Below are 17,152 nucleotides of genomic sequence, written 5' to 3' on the forward strand. Positions count from 1 at the left end.
AGCCCCTCATCCATGCACAGGACTCAGCTACACTCCTACTGCTAGTACCACTGAGAACAGTGCCCGTCTCACTCACTAACTACATTAACTCCTAGCAGCAAGCCCTGACCCCCACGAAGCCCTAGGCCCTCATCTCCAGTCCTCACCACAACATGCAGAGAAGGTTGTATTAGCCCCATTTTACAGATGGGGAAAAATGAATAAAACAAAAAACAAGGCTGAGAGAGGTTACCAGCTTACCCAGGTCAAAAAGCAAGCAAGAGTTAGAGGTGGATGACTCCAAAGACCATGCTCTTCCCATTGTACTAAGCACCTTAGAAGTTTCCTAATAAAATAAAAACTCTAAGCCTTCTTTCAAAAAGTTTCTCAAGTTCATCCGTTTGAGCTAGAGGTAGACAAATCATTTCCTTGAGCAATCACTTTGCCTTCAAAGCAATAAATAAACCCGTTTTTATTTTCTTAGAGCTATTTCAAAGAATGTATTTATTACCCTGGCCAGTGTGGTTCAATTGGTTGAAAGTTGTCCCATGCACCAAGGGGTCGCCAGTTCAATTCCTGGTCAGGGCACATGTCAAGGCTGCAGGCTCAATCCCCAGTAGGGGGCCTGAAGGAGGCGACCCAATCCATGTTTCTCTCTCATATCCATGTTTCTCTCTCTCCTTCCCCCCTCCCTTCCTCTCCCTGTAAAATCAATAAAATCATATATATTTTTTAAAAGAATGTATTTATCTAATTGCTTTCATTTTAAAAGTCTTCATTTATTTTTGGCCAAATATAGAGGAGAGAGAGAGAGTAGAGAGCAAAGAACAAAATTCCATTTTACTAGATCAGAATGGAGATTACAATTAAAGCAAAAAAAATTCAATATAGTTTACATTATACTTTGTGCAGTACAAATTAAGAGGCGATTTCAAACGGACTGCCTTACCTCAACCTACTCTTCCTGTTCTAGGGGCCAGCACTCCGGGTGATCAGCACAAACTCCCAGCCTACACAGTGAAGGAGACAATGGGGTGAGCAACGCCTTCGCGCTCCCAAAACCCCAGGGGGGAGGGAAGTGGGCCGGCTTCTTGGGGAACCTGAGCTCACACACAGTATCCGTAAATCATGCTCATCCAGACACACAGAACCAAAATGTTTACCTTGTGGTCTGTCTACAGGAGCACTAAGTTCACAGGTGGATTTAAATAAACAATGCAAAAACAATCCCATACCAATGTGAACACATTCTAGCTCATCTTTTTCTATGGAAATATATGAAGATAATCAAAGTCACTCATCAAAATCAATACTTTATAAAAACCTTATTCAACGGCTTTACTGATCAGAAGCTTGATACACCTGAATTGCGTCTTCCTTCTTAGACCTACAGCCACTTGTGAACTAAGAACTACTACTATTAAAATGTCAAAAATATCACCATTGTGAAGGTGCCCAACCCAGTGCCCGGCATAACTCAATAGATACTGGTTTATGAAAGAATGAATTTCTTAAGACAGAAAATTTCAGAGAGACAAAGAGAAAGAATACAATTTAAGGAACATGCATATATTGTTTTTAATTAAGGGGGAAAACAATCCCCAGAACTATCAATGTAACTACAAATAGTCACAATTACCTCACATCTCCCCTGAGAATGTACTAGACTCCAGCTAGGCAGTACCTCCTGCACTGAGTAAGCTCCCAGTGCTATGATTCTGATCCTGTTTTGTCCACATAGGGGTTGCCATCTCATCCATGGACAAGACGCCAACTTCTGCATGAATACTGCATCCAGAGCTCTGTGCACAGCTGCTGGCCTGCGAACTGGAGTTTGCACACTCCATGATGAAGAAGAGACACCGTTTACAGACTAAATTCACTGAAGACAGGTAACTCTTCCAGTGGCCATGATGTCCTGTGAGAGCGGACAGTCATTAAGACTCAACAGATGTGCCCGGCTGGGGTGGCTCAGTGGCTGAGTGCTGTCCCATGAACCAGGAGGTCACAGTTCCAATCCCAGTCAGGGCCCAGGCCCGGGTTCCCACATCGATCCCCAGTAGGGGGCGTGCAGGAGGCAGCGGATGAATGATTCTCATCATGGATGTTTCTCTCCCTCTCTTCTCCCTTCCTCTCTCTAAAAACAATTTAAAAAAAAAAGATCTGACAGATTCAACATAATGGCTTCATAACAGTAGGAGAAAGTAAAGTTCCATGAGTGTAGGGATATAAAGAATTAAAATTTTTATTAGATGAATTGGGTGATATCGGTGAATAAGATTATCTAGGTTTCCGGTGTTCAGTTCTATAACGACTTGTCTGTCTGCTGCCTGGTGTGATCACCACCCACCCAGTCAAGTCTCCTTCCGCCACCGCAGAGGGGACCTGTAACAGAACTCTGAACAACGTCAGCTGTTTGAGTGTCCACAGCCCCTCCAGAGCTGCCCACAGGAAGCCATGGCACTGAAGTGAGTGACAACAAGCCTAGATTGAGATTTCTAAAAACTGAACTAAAAAAAAAAAAAAACAAAACAAAAACACACACACACACACAAACTCCCCAGCGTGTACCTATACCGGGGTCTCCGTTTGCCCATCGCTACAGGCAGCAGCCACAGGGCTGCAAAGCGAGTATGAGTCAGATTCATGCACAAAGGACGAGGAGACGGGCGCGCAGGGGAGCTCTGCATCCACCCGCCACGAAGACGCGCTGGGCTCGGGGTCCGGGCGCGATCGCTCCCAGCCCGACCTGCGAGGGAGAAGGGGGGCCGCGCGGTCCTCTACGCGGGAGCAAACTCACTCACACCCCCGACGCCCCTCGCAGCCCCGGACCCGGCACCGCCCGCCGGCCGCGCGGGGACGGAGGCTCGCAGGCCTGAGTCACCTGCGCCCCCGCAGCCGGAGGTCAGCCTCGACCGAAGCCCCTCGGCGCGGCCCGCCTCCCTCGTGCCCCGCCCGGCGGCGCCGCCAGGCCCACCCGGAGCCCAGGCTCCCATCGCAGCAGCCCGCCGCCCCGCCGCCCTCAGCCTCCCCCTGACGCCCCGGGAGCCCACGCGCCGGCGCCGGGGACCCTCCAGCGGCCACCCCGCGCCCGACGGGCTGCACCCGGCCGCGGAGGGAGAATCCAGCTCTTGGCTCAACCCTCGGGGACCGGCGGGGCCCGGCCCTTCCAGGAACTAACCGCCGGGAACCTCGGGGAAGCCGAACTCCCCGCGCCTCTGCTGCCCGCACACCCGCTCGGCCAAGTTTCCCGACCGCGGGGGGCGGGGGAGACGGACGCGCCGCGCCTCGGGGTCCGCGCCCCCAGAGGCCCCCGGAATTCCGAACGCGAACCCCGCGTTCGCCCCACAATGGCCGGCTTCCAGGGCGCCTGCCCCGGGCGCTGGGAGCGAGCGCCGCCGGAGCGAAGCCCCCGTGCCTCCCTCCCCCGCTACCAACCCCCGAACCTCAGCCGCCGGGCCCGGGGCGAAGCGAAGGTCCCCCCAAGCCTCCGGCCCCTGAGTTTCCCGGGTCGGACCCAGCGCCCCAAACCCCGGGCCGCCGGGACCGGCTGGCTGGCTGTCTCCCAGGCCGCCGGGCGCCGGGCCCAGGCCGGGTCCCCTCCGGGCCCCATTGTTGCGGGTCCCGGCGGCCGAGCGGGGAGCGGGGCCGGCAGCGGCACTCACCTCCGGCGCCGCGGCTCCGGGCCGCGCCGGGCCGGGCAGTGCCTCGCGCCTCACGTTCCGCGGCGCCCGCCTCGGCGGGGTCCGGGCGGCAGGGGCGGGGGTGGCGGCCGAGGCGGGAAGCAGCCGGCCAGGCCCCGGCGCCGCGCACTGGCTCCGGCCGAGCGCCTGGCTTCTCAGGTGGCGGCGGCGCTCGCAGCCTCCGCTCGCGGTCCGCGCCTAAAAGCGTTCCTCCCGCGGCCCGCGAGCCCGGGCCGTCCGGCCGGGAACACGCCGCCGAGAGGAACGTTCCGCCGTCCTACCCTCGCGCAGGAAACGGTGCGAATTAGGTGATGAAAATAGCAGTGTGTATTCCCAAACTCTCTGTAAGACCAGATCTGCAGAGTGGACAAGAGAAATCGAGCAAGAAAAAGAAAGAGTAGATTCAAATTGAAAAGGAAGAAGTAAAATTATTTCTGTTCCCAGGTGACACACACCATCCCTTACATGTAGAAAACTCTAAAGCAGTGGTTCTCAACCTTGGCTGCACGTTAGAATCACCTGGGAATCTTTTTAAAATCCTGATTTCTGGGCCTCATCCTCCGGAAATTGTTTCTTTGTTACTAATGTTGTGGCCCCACCCCATAACAAAGAAACAGAATTCCCGGAGGATGAGGCCCAGAAATCAGGATTTTAAAAAGCTTCCCAGGTGATTCTAATGTGCAGCCAAGATTGAGAACCACTGCCCTAAAGAGTCCACGCACGAAAACAAGGAGAGCTAATCAGTTGATTCAGCCAAGTTGCAGGATGCACAACCAACACACTTAGCTGCATTTCTACGCACCGACACTTGCGTGGAGCCGCGATCCCTCCCCGCACAGCGCTGTCTACACCACAGATGCCCGTGTCCGGAGGGCGGGAGGGCGGCGCACAATACCCACCCCCTCCCCCCGCCGGGATGCTCCAGGGCCGGGTCCGACCGAAAGGGTTTGCACCCCGCCCACCACTCGGTGCTTCCGCGGAGCCTCCCTGGGGGGTAACCTTGAGGGCTCCTTGGGATTGAATGAGCTGATGGACGTGCCTGGCGCGGAGAAATGGGGCTCCACGTAGGGGCAAGGCCGTTGCTGATGCTGCCGATGGTTACTGCTACCATCGCCTCCTGCAGAGGCCAGCACAGCCCTCGGGACCCCTGAAATGGGTGCGTACCACGCAACTCGAGTTCCCACCCCCTGTCCCATTTCCTGTTGACCGAAGCTGCCTTCGGAATTCCTGGGAAAGAAGCCGGCACAAGAAAAGCTTTCTTGATCACTGCCATGAAGGGTGCCGGTGCTGCTTCCTCAATGGCAATTGCTGCCACGTGGGCTCCAGTGAAGACGAGCTTACTGTCTGCCAGGTTCTCCTCCTGTGAACACTGGCGAGATGAAGAAAATTATGACAGCGGATTTTTTAAAAAAGGTTTTGCTTTCCTCATAAAACCAGTGGCTTAAAAAAAATTCCTTTCTACCCTGGCCTGGTTGGCTCAGTGGATAGAGCGTGGGCCTGCGGACTGATCCCCATGGTGGATCCAAAAAGTTCCCCCTTCTCTCCTTACAATCAGTTCCTTGTTTTGCTTAAAGAATCTTTGTGGGGGGAGTTGAATATTGTCACAATGGCACTAACAAGACAGGGGGGAAGGCAGGGGAGGGCAGGCAGGAGCAGGAAGGGGATGGGGAAAGATGAAGATGGAGAAGAGGGTTATGAGCAGGGGGAGCAGCAGAGGCCAAGGCAAGAGGCGGGGATTGCGCTAGGAAGATGAAAAGAAACGAGGCTGGAGATGTGACCAGGGCCCTGGGAAACCACACTGACCATCTGAAACAACTTGCATTTCAAGTGCTCCTGGGAGTGGAGGCTGGAGACCAGCCCTGGGGTTGGGGGAGTCTCCAGTGGTCCAAGCAGGAGAAGCTGGTGGACTCCATGGAAGGGGGCATAGATGGAGTCAGAGCTGTTTAGGGAATGGCTGTCAGGTCCTGGCAAATGGAAGTGGGGTGAAGGGAGGAATCAGGGTGACCCCTGCCTACTGGGGATGCCTTTTTAAAAAATACATTTTGATTGATTTCAGAGAGAGAGAGAGAGAGAGAGAAACATCAATGATGAGAGAATCATTGATCGGCTGCCTCCTGCACACCTCCTACTGGGGTTCGAGCCCGCAACCCAGGCATGTGCCCTAGAGGTTCCACAGAATTGGTCGGGACCTGGCCATACCATGTCCTGCAACTCCCCACATGGTTCCCTTTAGCTACTTGATGAAAAACTGCACAAACTTCACTGGGGGGAAAGGATTCCATGGTAAAATAACACGGACGCAATTTGGAAGCCATACCCTTAGTAAACTAATGAGCGATCGGTGGGGAAACTTGCCGCAGGCCAGGTCTGTCCCCAAGCACACTGCTGGCCTAGACGGATGCCAGGAGGCCCTGGGTGGAGGCGGGGCTTGAATGAATGACTCCAAGTCCCAACCTGCAAACCTGGAGAGGCATGTGCAGCTCAAGGATCAAAAGCCCTCAAGACTCTGGTCTGTTCTTCCCAGGAGAGAAGTGGAGGGCCCAGGCCTGGGATGTGGGGCTCCTGGGTTGCCAGCTGCCCCACTGCTGCCTGAGCACAATCACTCAGTCCCTAGTCTCTGGACCCTTGAGGGCGGGACCTGTCATCTCCACCAGGGACACCGGGTGCAGGGCCAGGCACGGAGCTGGCTCAGGAATCCTTGACTTTACTGAAAACGATGTTGTTCAATTTTTTTGTTTTGTTAATCCTCACCCGAGGATATTTTTTCCCAATGATTTTTAGAAAGAGTGAAAGTGGGGGGAGGAGAGAGAAACATTGATGTGAGACACATCAATTGGTTGCCTCCTACAGGTGTCCCCAACTGGGGTCCGGGATTGAGGTACATGTCCTTGACTGGACTCAAACCCAGGACCCTTCAGTCCGTGGGCTGATGCTTTGTCCACTGAGCCAAACCAGCCAGGCTTGTTCATTTGTTTTTATTTTTAATTTTTATGTATTATAAAAATTATATATATATTAAATTGATTTCAGAGAGGAAGGGAGAGAGAGATAGAAACATCAATGATGAGAGAACATAATTGATTGGCTGCCTCCTGCACACCCCACACTGTGGATTGAGCCCGAAACCTGGGCATGTGCCCTTGACCAGAATCAAAGCTGGGACCCTTCAGTCCACAGGTCCACTGAGCCAAACCAGCTAGGGCTCATTTGTTTTGAAAACAAGGCTTCCATTGAGTGGCCGGCTCCCCAGCCCCATACCAAGGACACCCTTTCACAACAGTGGCTGACTCTATGGTAGGCGGTGAAGCCCCTTCTCCCAGCTGCTCCCCACCCTCCTCTGGCAGCAATGGGGAAGCCAGCACTCCCATTTCTCACATGCCCCTTCCTACAAGCAGGCCATCAGGGCTGCATGTCAGTGCAGTGGGATTTGCCCAGGAAGCAGGTGGCAGAGTCAGCAAGTGGACCATCGAGGATGGGCCACACCGAGGGGGAGATCTGGTCCCTGGACAGGAGTCTGACCTTTCTGCCATGAAGCACTCGGCGTAGTGACCAGGACCTTCCCACGGGCCCAGCGACGATGGGAGCTCCTGCCCCTGCCCCTGCCCCTGCCCCCGGGTCTTGAGGGACAGGCCCAGGCCCCAGCGGTTCTCACCTCCTGGCAGTGACCAAGGCCCGAGAAACTGTCCCCATGCCCAGGTCTCCATCAGACCCTTCGCTCCCCACAACCTGAGCCCCTGCAGACCCCACACCGCTCCCCAGGGTCCCAGGGCCACGTCCGAAGCCCCAAGGAATTCCCGCTGGTCCCTGCGTGTCTTGATCCCTGGTCACGCGGGGAGGCAGCAGCTTTGTGACTTCACAGAGGGCTGTTCTGTGACGAGGCTGGGCCTGGTGAAGTGGGAGCTGGGCAGAGGGCTTCCCCCAGGAACATCATGTGACTTTTCATGGAGAGACACCCCCACCCCTGAGGCATGAAGAGGAAGGAGCTGCCTCACGGTAAGAGCCCAGGACACCCCTGTCCTTGCTGACCTCGGCCCCCAGGCCCCCCTGGGCGCTCCTGGTTGCGCCTGGCACTCTCTCTCCCAGGCCCAGGCCCAGTGCTACCCTGGTCTGGGCAGGGGCCGCGCGAGGGTGGTTCCTCCCAGTGGTGGCCGTGGTGGGTCTCCAGCTGCAGAATTGGGATCAGAGCAGCTTCCTCCCATCGGAGGAGGCCACTCCTTTCTAGGCGTTTCCAAGCCGGTGAGCTGACCGAGCGGGAGGCTTGACGGGACCAAGTCTTTGTCAAGGTCTGCGCCCCGCTCCGTGGCGGACTCACAGTGGGTCAGGCCCGAGATTCCTGCGTCCCGCCAGAAAGGCTTGTAGCCACAAACAGGCCTGGCCCCAAACGCAAGGTCTTCTCTCCCCAACGCTCCCTGCACTGTTTCTTCCCCGAGTGACATCCGATTCCAGCTGGGTGTGCTTTCTCCTTCCCTTCCCTGCACCTGCCCCACGGCCGCCTCTTACCTGGAGCCCTGCCCCTGGGATGGCAGGGTCTGAGGAGTCCGCAGGGACGGTGACTGGGCCTGACAGGTGCTGGGGGCCTGGGTGGCAGCGTCTGGCCCTCTGCTGCAGCTCCCCTTCGTGCTGGCAGGTCCATGTGAGGGTCCACTGGCTGTCCCTCTGGCCTCTACTTTGATTGTGACATCACCCTCCTGCCAGAGAACCCCAGGGAAGGAAGTGGGCCCTGGGCAAGAGTTCCAGATACCTCCACAGGTGGCCGGTGGCTGGCTGGCTGGGGGAAGGAGACATGCCTGGCTTCGTGTCCAAGGGGCTCCTCGGCCTTGACTGCCTTCACCCCTGGGTGGTGGCAGCCCTCGCAGGCAGGAGGAAGCCCGGGGGCAGGTGCTCTTCACCCGCCCTCTGACCCGTTCAGTCCTCAGTTCTGGGCTGGGGCCCAGAGTGGACCGGTGATCCCCAAGCCTGGTCTCCGCCACTTCCCAGTGCTCCCGCAAACGTGCCCTGGGAGTTTTCTGGTAAGGAGCTCATTTCTCACTTACGCGAGGGAAGCCTGAGCTCTTCCAGCGGCAGGACTGGGGGAAAGAGGAACCCGCGGGGCCGAGGCCGCCCTGAAAAACTTCCAGGGGGACGCGTGGACCCAGAGTAATCAAAGCCGGGGGAGCCCTCACTTAGCTGGCATTGCTGTGTGCCAGGCCCCCAGCTCTGCACGTTACAAGCACGATGGTATTTGATCCCCGTAACAATGCTGGAAAGGAGGTGTCCTTGTCCCCGTGGCCCGATCCACCCAGATCATCACTTCTGGATAAGGGAGCCTGGACCGCTTGGCCTATCTAATGTTTAATGAGACCCACTGGGAGGCAGCGGTTCTGATCTGCTTGTAACTATTTTCTAGGTGATTTAAATGAGGCCCTGGGGGCTGCAGGAGGGGAGTCCTTGGGGCCTGTGGCTGAGCAAGTGGTTCCGAGGTGGGGTTGCCAAATAAGATAGAAGATGGCCAGTTCCAGTTTAATTTCTCATAAACAATGCTATTTAAACATACAAGCATGCCCTAAATATTGCACGGGGCTCTTCTGGGCGCTCCTCACTCTGACTGGTATGTGGGAGCTGGGGTGGGGTTGGGAGTCGCGGCTTCATGTCCCAGTTGAGCCTCAGACCTGTCTGGGAGGTGGTGCTGTGGGAGCAGGAGGCAGGGACTGCCCCTGGAGACTGACACAGGTGTGCAGTTTCACTGTCATCTTTTTATTTTTTTTAAGCTTTGTAAGAAATATATTTTTATTGATTTCAGAGAGGAAGGAAGAGGGAGAGATAGAAACATCAATGATGAGGGAGAATCATTGACCGGTTGCCTCCTGCACGCCCCCCTACTGGGGATCAAGCCCGCAACCCAGACATGTGCCCTGACCGGAAATTGAACTGTGACCTCCTGGTTCATAAGTCAATGCTCAACTACTGAACCATGCCAGCCAGGCTCAAGTATTGTCTTTGTGGAGCATCAGTGTTTCCTCTGCAAGACAAGAGTGGATATGAGGATGTGGCCCTATGGGAGTGGTTGCTTTGCACATGTCTTGGGCAATGGGGGTTAGTGTTCCATTTTTCTAGGAGGCTGTAGGGGCTCCCAGGCGGGGATGGGGGTGGGGAGGGGAGCACTGAGTGGATGATTGGAATTCCCTTTCTGACCAGGCTGGCGTCCGTCCCCAGGGCCTGGCAGCCCCGAGCCGCTCCTTGATGGCTCATGTGACCCCAGACACTTGCAGTAGCTGTGCAGCCACCAGCAGAGTGGAAGCGGTTGTGGGGCAGTTGGCCTCTCCTCCTGGTCCTAGGGAGTTGCAGGAGGAGGCACAGGGGTTGTGGTGGCACCAGGATGGGGATGGGCTAGTGGGAGTACCTGGGTCAGGTGAGCCTGGAAGTAGGCAGTGGGAGGGAAGGGTTGGGGAAAGGGTGGAGAGCGGGAAAGGACCTCCCTCGGGCCCAGAGGACTTGGTGCTATTGGCTTTCCTACCCATGGGATGGCTACTCCTACCCCAGTGCATGGCCTTGCTTGGGGGCGAGGGCAGGTGGAACACACCTGAGTCTGTAGCCCTTGGTGCTGGTGGTGGTGGTGGTGGTGGTGGTACACAGGCAGGTGGAGGGTTGGAGGAACAGAGTCCAGAGATGTTTTTCCAAAGAGGTCAAGAAACCTCTTTCCAAAAAAAAAAAAGGAATATTTTTCCAATGATTCGGAAGCGATATGCCAGATCAAGCTGGCCACGTGGGCCTGGGTTTCCTGTGGCTTTGTGCTTGTGTGTGCTTAGATGTGAACATGTTGGCTGTGCAATGCACAGGTGTGAATACTTGCGTATCTGGCATGCATGCCGGTCCTGTGAAATGTGTCAGTGAGCAGGCTTGTAATGTTTGTGCAGCCCAGAAAATCTGGGTGCTGTCCTTTACCTATCTCAGGGTGGGGGGTCTGGGAGTGCCTGCAGGTGTGTGGTTATGTGTGTGTGGGGGGGTGTTGGCAGGGTCCAGGGTAGACGTTACAGAGTAGATTCTGGAGGGAGCAGTTTCTAGACTGGTCCTGTGTAGCTCCTGCTCTGTTTCCCCGGTCCCCTGCACCCTGGTTTCTCCAAAACCCCTCCCTCCCTCCCATCACGGACTCGGCCCCACACTGGGTTTCTGAAAGGGAACAGTGCCATCTGGTGGACGCTGAGGCTGTGCCAGGAACCCGTGAGCATGGACCCGGTGTTCAGGACCCCAGCCAGTGTGGAAGTCAGCACCGCACTAAACCATGGACAGAGAAAGGAAATCTAAGGCCTGAACACTCCATTCTTACGCATTTGGGTTTAGGGCCCAGGGAGACATGGCAAGAAAGTCAGTGGAAGGCGTGCTGGTGGACAGGCCTAGGAAAGTTACAACTCCAGCCCCTGGACCCACGAACCTGGGCCCCCTTCCTTGGGCACCTCTCTGCGCGCAGACTTCTCCCCTGTATTGGTGGCTAAGTGTATCTATCTGCGGGGTGGTAGTGAAGGTTACACGAAAAAGTGTTGGTAGAACACTTGGCTCACAGCTGAGCCTGCTGTAAAGTCAAAGGAAAGGACAGTGGCCCCTATGGATACAGGCCAAGTTCCAGCAGCTCGGAGAGCTGTGTGTCCTGGGAGGCGAGAGGGAAGCAGAGAGGAGACACGGCTGTGGTACTGCCACCCCACATTCTAGAATTTTGTGCTTGAGCAGCTGCTCCAAGTTGCACACTTAAGTAAAGGAGGGAGGCCTCTTTTCTGGAAAGAAGGGAATGGGGTGCAGTGGAGAATGGAATCAAGAGAGGCCCCGCCCCCGCCCCCCCCCCCCCAAAAGAGACCCAGCAATCAGGCTAGCTTCTTTGTTGTTGTTTTTGATTTTTTTTTTGTTGTTTTTTTTTGTGTTTTTTTTTTTGTGATTTGGTTTTCTTTTTCTTTCTTTTTTTTTTTTATTGCTTAAAGTATTACAAAGGGTATTACATATGTGTCCATTTTATCCCCCCGCCCTAGACAGTCCCCTAGCCTCCCCTATCCCCCAATGTCTTATGTCCACTGGTTATGCTTCTATGCATGCATACAAGTCCTTTAGTTGATCTCTTACCCCCCTACCTCCTGCCCGGAAACCCTCCCCGGCCTTCCTGCTGCAGTTTGACAATCTGTTTGAGGCAGCTCTGCCTCTGTATCTATTATTGTTCAAAAGTTTATAATGGTCTCTATTATCCATGAATGAGTGAGATCATGTGGTATTTTTCCTTCATTGACTGGCTTATTTCACTTAGCATAATGCTCTCCAGTTCCATCCATGACGTTGCAAATGGTAAGAGTTCCTTCCTTTTTAGAGCAGCATAGTATTCCATCGTGTAGATGTACCACAGTTTTCTAATCCATTCATCTACTGATGGGCACTTAGGCTGTTTCCAGATCTTAGCTATGGTGAATTGTGCTGCTATGAACATAGGGGTGCATATATCCTTTCTGATTGGTGTTTCTGGTTTCTTGGGATATATTCCTAGAAGTGGGATCACAGGGTCAAATGGGAGTTCCATTTTCAGTTTTTTAAGGAAAAAAAATATGGAACGCTTCACGAATTTGCGTGTCATCCTTGCGCAGGGGCCATGCTAATCTTCTCTGTATCGTTCCAATTTTAGTATATGTGCTGCCGAAGCGAGCACTGTTTTTGATTTTTTGTGTGTGTGATAAATATTTATTGATTCCACAGACTAGGCCTTGATCAGAAAGACAGAAAGACAAAGAAAAACCAGAGCCCTCTGTTTAGGGGTGCTGTGATTTCTGATGTGCTCGTGGGAAGTATTTTCTTAGATCCTGGTATGTTAATAATGGTGCAAATGGCAGAATGAAACAAAAGCTCTGCCCAGGCACAGGAAGGTCCTGAGAAGGAAGCAAGCGCTTAGACAGCTGACTGCGCTGGGCTCGAGTTCCTCCTCCTTTTTCGCTTCCGCCTTCTGAAGCAGCCAATCAGTACACGGCAGTTCGCGTTAAGCCTAAAACTACAAATCCCAGAAGTCAATGCGTACGGGCCGAGTGCTCATGCGCCAATTAAGACGGAAAGGCCCGGGCCCTAGAAGCGGAACTTCATTTCCCAGGCGGCTGCGGAGTCCGACCTGGTCCCGCTGGCTCGCGCGCCTCCCGCCTCCCGCCTCCCTCTAGCGAGCCTCGCGCCAAGTCGGGAGGCGCGCGCGCGCGCGCACGAAGCACGTAGCGCGCCAGTGACGCATAATATGTGGGCCGCTCCTGAAGCCTGGGTCGCGCTGTGTGTGTGTGAGGGAGAGTGCGGGACCTGAGGCGGTGTGTGTGAACTGTGGCCGCTGGCCGGGTCGGGGGGGAGCGGCGGAGCCGCCCGGGAAGGTGAGTGGTTGGGGAGGAGGACAGGTCTCTGGGAGAAGCGCGAGGAGATGGGGCGCGTGGCCCGGCGGGCGGGAGAGTGGGCGCCGGGCTGGGGGAGGGGCGGCACCTGCCTGGGCCGCCGGCGGGAAGGGGGCGGGCCGGGCCGCCGGGGAGGCTGGGCCCCGGGCCTGACAGGACTTTTCCTCCTCCAGGTTCTGGGCTCGGGGGCGGGGCCTCCACGTTCTCCCCCGCGTCCGCGAAAGAGGCTCCGCGAGCGTAACTCTTCCGCCCCGAGTGGAGGGTAGGGGTGTGCCCGTCCCTGCCTATCGGAGGGGCGCCCCCTCATTCCCCTGGCCATCTTTTCCCTCCCCACCACCCAGTCTCCGTTCCGTACGGGCTGGGGGGCTCCATCTTCCCCGCCGTACGGCGGCCCCCTTCCCACACTGTCTCCGCCTCTAGCTCCAGTCACCTGGGCGGGCTTTCCCCTCCCTCGGCCCGGAGCTTCCTCCCCCGGCGCCCGCCCGGCGGGGCGGAGCCTTCCGGGCACTCCTCCCACCCCGGGCGGAGGCGAGCGGTGGGCCGAGAGGTGCGCGTCCTGCGGCCGGAGCCGGACCCCGGACCCCGGACCCCGGCGTGCGGGCCGCGCTGCCCGGGAACCCGTTTCCGTGGGTTACGGTCGTGTCCAGCCGGGCGTCGCCGGCGTTGGCTTGGCGCCGTCTTCTCCTCTGAGTGTTAGCGCTCGGGTTTCGCGTTCGGTGAAGGAGTTCTGGAGCCTCAATGGGAGCCCCGGGTGCTTGTCCACACCACGTTGTGTTTCCCCCCGTTTTGGGGGAAGCCTGTTAATGAGGCTGCCTGTGTCCATTGTGCCAGCGGCGTCTTTCTGCTCTGAACGCTCTGTTAACGTGGAGGGAGAGGTTGATTGGCGGTGCCGTCCTGTAATTTTCCGGTTTGCTGGATAAACTCCTTTATGGTTTATATAAGCTTGTATGTTCAGCCTCTTTAAGGAATCGATCTGCCTGATGCTGTCGAGATTTGGGTTTTATGTGTTTGGCTGTTGAGCTAAAAGAGACTTGGGGTGGTGAACACACAATACGATATACAGAGGATATATATTACAGAATTGTACACCTGAACCCAAACCTGTATACTTTTATTGACAACGTCGCCCCAATAAATACAATAAAAACAGTTTTCTTTTAAAAGGAGCTAATAGAATTTGGGGACTATGTAGGAAGTCATTTTATGCTCAGAATCTCTGGGGCAGTGGCAGAGCAGTGTTGAACAAAATCCACCTTTTGTTCAGTTGTTAAGTTTAATAGAGGAGGAATCTGGTGAAATGAACCACATGTTAAAGCTTAGCTTGAAGTGATTGAAGTTGGTTTATTACTAATTTTCTTATGTTTTTTTTTAAAGAAGATGGTCATGGACAAGTAATAGAAAATTGTTATAGTGATTTCATATTTCATACTAATTACTGCATAAGTTTTACTTGAACTTCCAAAACTCGGATTTTTTCCTTTTTTTTTTTTTTAAATAAAGAAGAATGCTTTTAAATGTTTGTTTCAGGATTGTAACCTTATGGGGTCTTTTCTTAAGGTGGACCTTATTTTAAGCTTTGGGCAATTTTTCTAATAGGCCATTTAGTATTGTGTATTAGAATAGGAGAGACTTTATGATTCAATTAAGAAGTTACAAAATAGCCCTGACTGATGTTTCTCAGTGGTTGGAGCGCAGGAAGGGTCTCGGGTTCTAGTTCCCTGCAAGGGCATGTATCTGGGTTGCAGGTTCGATTCCTGGCCCAGGTGGGGTGCATGTGGGAGGCAACCAATCCGTGTTCTCCGCCCCCCGCCCCCCATTAACAAAAACAGAAAGAAGTTACAAATTACTTGAAAAATGAAAAATCTTTCTCTTACCTTTATCCCTTAGAAAGTCAGTTACCTGTCACAAAAGTAATAGCTTCTCTGTTTCTTGTGTATTCTTCCAGGGATATTTTATTTTAGGGATACACATGCTCTTTGCTTTTCTCACTAGACAATCTATTTGAGAGTTGGTCCAAATTAGGAAAGAAAATACTTCTTAATTTTTCCAACTTTTTGTGAAAAATTTCAAACATTAAAAAGTTGAAAGAATAGTAAAATGAACACTTGTTTATCCATCCAGATTCAATATTTTGCCATATTTTCTCTACATATGGGTCTGGTGTATATTTACTTTGTGGAACTATTTGAAAATGACTTGCAGACATACCATCCCTAAATACTTTGGCAGCCATCCTTTAAGGATAAGGACATTCTATACATTTTTGTAGGACTTTATATTATTCCTTGGGTGGACAGTATTATCACTTAATCCTCACAACAATATTTTCCATTTTGTAGATAAGGAAATTGCAACTTGGAGAACTTAACTTTATCAATATCTCCCAATTATGTCTGTAGAGTTGGGATTGAATGCTTGAAATCCTTTTCTACCAAGTAACTATTGATTAGTTTTGAGGATCTCATTTATCATCTGTAAAAGAGGGGAGTGTGGTGTGAAAATTCAGGAAATCGCAAGAGAATTACTTAGCTAAATGTCTGTTTCATACTAATATTCAGCAATTGGTAACTATTGTATCACTGTTGGACAGGCCATAAATTCTATACCACTTAAAGAACTCATTTTATTTATTTATTTTTTAAATAAATTTTTATTGAGTTTTTACAGAGAGGAAGGGAGAGGGATAGAGAGTTAGAAACATCAATGAGAGAGAAACATCGATCAGCTGCCTCTTGGGGATGTGCCCGCAACCAAGGTACATGCCCTTGACCAGAATCGAACCTGGGATTCTTCAGTCTGCAGGCCGGCTCTCTATCGACTGAGCCAAACGGGTTAGGGCTAAAGAACTCATTTTAAAACATGGTGAATTGAATAAGGTACCTTGCACTGTCTTGTACTTAACAAGATGTGTATAATATATTTTGGTTTTATTTTTATTTTTTTTATAGAGAGAGTGGAAGGGAAGGGTAGAGACAGAGAGAAACATAGATGTGAGAGAGACATCGACTGGTTGCCTCCCATACGCACCCTAACCAAGGCCAGAGATCAAGCCTGCAAGTTGACCGGAATTGAACCCAGGACCCTTCAGTCCGCAGGCCAATGCTCTATCCACTAAGTCAAACATTCTACAAACTCGCCACTGGCCGCGAGTTTGACATGCTTGGGTTAGGGCATCTATATATTTAAAAGGCTCAGTGACCAACTGTCCATCTGTCTGACCACCCATCTGACTGACTGGCCAGTACATATGATGTGCACTGGTAATCCTATATAAAAAACCCTAATATGCAAATAGACCGAATGGCAGAATGACCGGTTGCTATGACGCACACTGACCACCAGGGGGCAGACACTCAACGCAGGAGCTGCTCCCTGGTGGTCAGTGCGCTCCCATAGAGGGAGCGCCGCTCAGCCAGAAGCCAGCTGCAGGTGGGCGGTAAGGAGTGAGGAGTCCTGGACTGCGAGAGCCCCGGACTATGAGAGGGATGTCTGTAGGATGCCTGGGGATCGGGCCTAAGCTGGCAGACAGATGTCCCCCAAGGGGTCCTAGACTGCAAGAGGGTGCAGGCCGGGCTGAGGGGACCCCCCCCCCCAAGTGCATGAATTTTGTGCACCAGGTCTCAAGTTTAAAAATAAATGTTGACGTGTGCATGCGCGATACATATAAAGCTCTCGCTGGCGCCAGTCGCCAACGGCACGTGTGTGCATGAATCTGCACTGGGCCACTAGTATAATATGTTTTGTATTATTAGTCTTTCATTGATAGTAAAATGAATTATTGGTGTTGTTACTTTAGTTTATTATAAGTTTATAATTTCCCTGGACAAGTGATTATTTCCAAAGTTATAACTATTCTCAGTCATAATTAATCAGAAGTTTGAAAATGATACCAGAAGTATGTGTTTAAATTGAACTCTACAATTTTAGTATTTTAATGCCTTTGAGTTGACCTTTGTTAGAGGTAGTATTTTTTTTTAAACTTTGCCTTTATGTGCTCCATTAGGCTGACTGTTTTCCAAAAGGTATTCTCTTATAGAACTTTTTTTTAAATTAAAAAGATTATAAAATTCATATACCATAAATTAACCATTACCAATGTTAAAGTGCATATAATTCAGTGAC

At 52.7% G+C, this 17,152-nt stretch overlaps 2 protein-coding genes and 1 non-coding gene across 10 annotated transcripts in view; 1 reads left to right on the plus strand and 2 right to left on the minus strand.

Annotated features, from left to right (window-relative positions):
- Window positions 1–3,862, minus strand: part of RAD54L2 (RAD54 like 2) — a 51,972-nt gene extending 48,110 nt beyond the window's left edge. For 3 of the 7 annotated variants that reach the window (XM_036333417.1, XM_036333416.1, XM_036333419.1), the window contains exon 1: window positions 3,645–3,862. The gene's annotated coding sequence lies outside the window, so the exon portion shown is untranslated. Of the gene's footprint in view, window positions 1–928; window positions 1,579–1,618; window positions 2,490–3,644 lie in introns of those variants that run through there. The other 4 variants (XM_036333412.1, XM_036333418.1, XM_036333415.1 and 1 more) reach the window with 3 other exon arrangements.
- Window positions 3,863–12,211: 8,349 nt separating this feature from the next.
- On the minus strand, window positions 12,212–12,318 carry LOC118668713. The gene has a single exon (XR_004971720.1). It is a non-coding gene; the product is annotated as a U6 spliceosomal RNA (small nuclear RNA).
- A 448-nt stretch (window positions 12,319–12,766) lies between these two features.
- Window positions 12,767–17,152, plus strand: part of DCAF1 (DDB1 and CUL4 associated factor 1) — a 49,178-nt gene continuing 44,792 nt past the window's right edge. Inside the window, exon 1 of one of the 2 annotated variants that reach the window (XM_036333438.1) lies at window positions 12,767–13,012. The gene's annotated coding sequence lies outside the window, so the exon portion shown is untranslated. The remainder of the gene's footprint in view (window positions 13,013–17,152) is intronic. The other variant, XM_036333439.1, reaches the window with a different exon arrangement.

This window comes from Myotis myotis, unplaced genomic scaffold, assembly GCF_014108235.1.
Source record: "Myotis myotis isolate mMyoMyo1 unplaced genomic scaffold, mMyoMyo1.p scaffold_m19_p_13, whole genome shotgun sequence".
In the NCBI taxonomy this organism is placed as follows: Eukaryota; Metazoa; Chordata; class Mammalia; order Chiroptera; family Vespertilionidae; genus Myotis; species Myotis myotis.